Source organism: Brienomyrus brachyistius, unplaced genomic scaffold (genome assembly GCF_023856365.1).
Source record: "Brienomyrus brachyistius isolate T26 unplaced genomic scaffold, BBRACH_0.4 scaffold39, whole genome shotgun sequence".
NCBI lineage: Eukaryota > Metazoa > Chordata > Actinopteri > Osteoglossiformes > Mormyridae > Brienomyrus > Brienomyrus brachyistius.
In genome coordinates this window covers 2,938,966-2,942,731 of record NW_026042314.1, presented here as the reverse complement: position 1 = coordinate 2,942,731, position 3,766 = coordinate 2,938,966, and positions in this window count along the sequence as shown.

The following is a 3,766-nucleotide window of genomic DNA, read 5'->3' as shown; positions in this document are numbered from 1 at the left end:
CGTTGAGATTCAACATAACATCCACTGGCAACACTATCTCTTGCCCAAAAACAACCTTGTACGGTGTAACCCCAGTACTAGAGTGAATACTACTCCTGTAAGCCATCATCACACAAGGCAACAAAACATCCCAATTGGACTGATTTTCCTCCACAAAGAGAGACAACATTGCCAACAATGTCCTGTTAAACCTTTCAATCTTCCCATCTGACTGGGGGTGATAAGCTGATGTCTTAGTCTTTGGAATGTTCAACAATTGACACACCTCTTTAAATAAATTTGATTCAAAATTGCGACCCTGATCTGTATGGATAGAGCGACAGACTTGCTCCGCCAAGACCTTGGCCACAGTGGAAGCTTCCTGATTAGGGAGAGGGAATGCCTCAGTCCATTTTGAGAAATAATCCCCAATGACCACAATGTACATATTTATCCCTGGAGTTACCGGTAATGGCCCTAAAATGTCCAATGCTACCCGTTCATATGGCCTAGCGGTTACAACAGACTGCAGCGGGGCACCTCCCTGTTTCCCCCCCACTTTCCGGGAACCACAATCCACACACTCCCGACACAAGTGCTTAACATCCTCAAACCATCCCAGCCAATAATAGTGATCTTTCACCTTTGCTTGCAACTTTTGTATTCCCAAATGACCCCTAGTGGTAGCATTATGCAACTGCCTCAAAATTTCTGGCACCAAAGACTTGTCGATAACAACCTGGACTTGGTTTGCTGCATCAGAATGCAAAGGTGGATATCGTACCAACCTAGAACCCTGCACCTGCAACTGATCCCACACTGATGCATATTTCCACAACTCATTTGGAGGCTGACTACCTGCACTCCCTCCCTTCCTTTAAAGCAAAAATCTCCCGCAGCTCAGCATCTCCTTGCTGATCCTGCCCCAGCTCATCACACTCCTCCTGACATGCCACTGCCTCCTGACACACCTCTTTCACCGCACATATCACCTCTCCCCCTTTTTCCTGGGTAGCTGGCGGTGAGTCTGAGGTTACTGGCAGAAAAGCGGGCACTCTAGAGAGGGCATCCGCATTAGCGTGTCCCCGACCCGGCCGATGCACTCTCTTATATTGGAAGCTGGCCAGCTGCTCCACCCACCTAGCCAACTGCCCCTCTAAACCTTGGAAATTATGCAACCATCTTAAGGAGTTATGATCTGTCCGTAAGACGAACTCCTTCCCCAACAAGTATTATTTAAAATGTTTTATGAAGGTAACCATACTTAACTCCTTCTTGGTTGTTGCATATTTCCTTTCTTGTTTAGTCAAAGCCCTACTAGCATATGCTATCACCTGTTCCCGTCCCCCTTCTACCTGGGACAATACTGCCCCAATACCTGCATCACTCGCATCCGTATCTAATATAAAGGTTTTATTAGGGTCGGGGTAAGACAGGACTGCTACAGACATCAAACTAAGTTTGAGCTGTTCAAATGCTGCCTGACAAGCTTCTGTCCATGTAAACCGTCTGCCCTTCTCGGTCAGCTGGAGCAGAGGACGAGCAAGTTCAGCAAAACCCCGAATAAACCTCCTATAATAAGAGGCAAGGCCCACAAAACTCCTCCCCTCTGTCTGATTTTTAGGCACCGGCCACTGGCGCACAGCTTCCACTTTAGCCGGATCAGCTTTCACACCCCTAGCCGATATTATATGACCCAAATACTGCACTTCTGTGGCAAACAAGTTACAGTTCGCCGGTTTAACCTTCAGATTAGCCTGACGCAATTTCGTTATAACCTCATCCACATGGTCCAGATGTTCTTGAAAGGTACGGCCAAATATTATTGTATCGTCTAAGTACACCAAACAAGTAGTCCACTGAAGACTCGCCAACTCTAAATCCATGAGACGCTGAAAAGTTCTCAGACTGTTACACAGGCCAAAACTCAGCACATTAAATTGGAAAAGGCCTGACGAGTGATAAACGCCGTCTTATGCTTATCTTTTGGATCCACCTCGACTTGCCAGTACCCATTGGCTAAATCCAATATAGAAAACCAGCAAGCCTTGCTCAAACTACCCAACGCATCATTAATTCGGGGTAAGGGGTACGTGTCTTTACGGGTAACATCATTCAATTTGCGATAATCAACGCAAAACCGAAGGCCACCATCTCGCTTCCGTACCAGAACCACCGGCGCTGCCCAAGGGCTATTCGAGGGCTGAATGATGTTATTCTCCAGCATCTGCTTTAAGTGACCAGATACTTCCTCCTGCAAATGGAGGGGGACACGGCGGGGAGGCAACTTTACCGGCTTTGCCTCACCAGTATCAATGTTATACAACATCAGGCGAGTTCTCCCCAAATCTCCCTCTCCGGCACTAAATACAGACAAATTCTTCTGCAACGCGGTATAAATACCAGTCATATCGGATGAGGCAAACCCCTTCTGGTGCAATCAAAATATGTTACAAGCCTATCGACTGTCCAGGGCACAACAGAATCCTCCTCATCCTCACCCAGGTCTACATTCTCTGCTTTCCGACTCACCTCAATACCCGTATGCAAGGTACCTACCCTCATCCCCCCATCATTATATTACACTGGCTAGATGCCGAATCCAAAGGCTCCAACATACCCTCAAAAGCAGCCCCACCTGTATTCTCCACCTTACCAGCAATGATTGCCTCACTTCGAGGGGGGGGGGATTACAGTATCTTCTGGAACCATGACGACCCGAGGCTTGTCCACATCTGCTGGCACAAGGAGAGGTAATAATTGACCCATAACCCGACACTCCTTCCTACCAAAATCCAACACCACCCCATATTTACTTAGAAAGCTTTTCATCCCCTCTTGCATCTTAGACACCGTGGTACGAAGCGATTTTACCTCCTGCCTTAACTCCTCTACCACCCCCAACAACACCTCCATTTGTTCATCCCTTTCTAATTTATGCTCCACCACTCCCCTCACTTTAACGTCAGGTGGCAAAGAAGTCTGCTCCAAACTTCTCAGCAACTCCATTTCAGAAGCAAGTTCAATGACATCTTCCAGCGTATTAGGCTTGGCACTACACAGGCTAACCCGAAAATCACCGGTAGCAAAATGCGTAATAAACTGGTCTCTTGCCAACAGATCACAAATCCGATGATCAGCCGTGGGATAAGCCCTAGCGGCTAATCTCCGTAAGGCGTTACCAAATTCCCTTGCCGTCTCGCTATGCAGGCGGCGACGGGCGGTAAAACTAGCTCTATTCCAATCACTACTATCACCAGGTTCAAAACACCTTGCAATAGCCGCTTTTAACAACCCATAATTACTTTTAGCCTCACTCGGCATCCCACTATACATCTCTCTAGCACGGCCAGACACCAGCAAAGACTTAAACTTAATTTTCAGAGACTCATCCCACCTGTTTACCTCAGGCGAATAAAATTATTCCGACCAGTCAGACCACTCACGCCCCACACCATTAAAAGTTTCCGGTATAAATATTGGGTGAGCAGGGGGGGCCACCGGGAGATTGAGAAAACACTCTCTACACGTATAACAGGACAATCAGCGCCCTCATAATTAGGAGATTGTACACTATCCTCCACCTCCGATATGTTAAAGCTAATTCTAGGTTTCTAAACGGAAAAACCACAAAGGAAAGAAATGATCCCACCGCTGCCACCAGTCAGACCTACAGTGTGAGGTGTAGAGCTGGGTGGCGTTCGATGCCATTGGCTTTAGATAAACTGAGCTGTCAGTGCTGTCACTCTAGCTTCACCATCCCTTGTGGAACTGGAGTGCTGACATT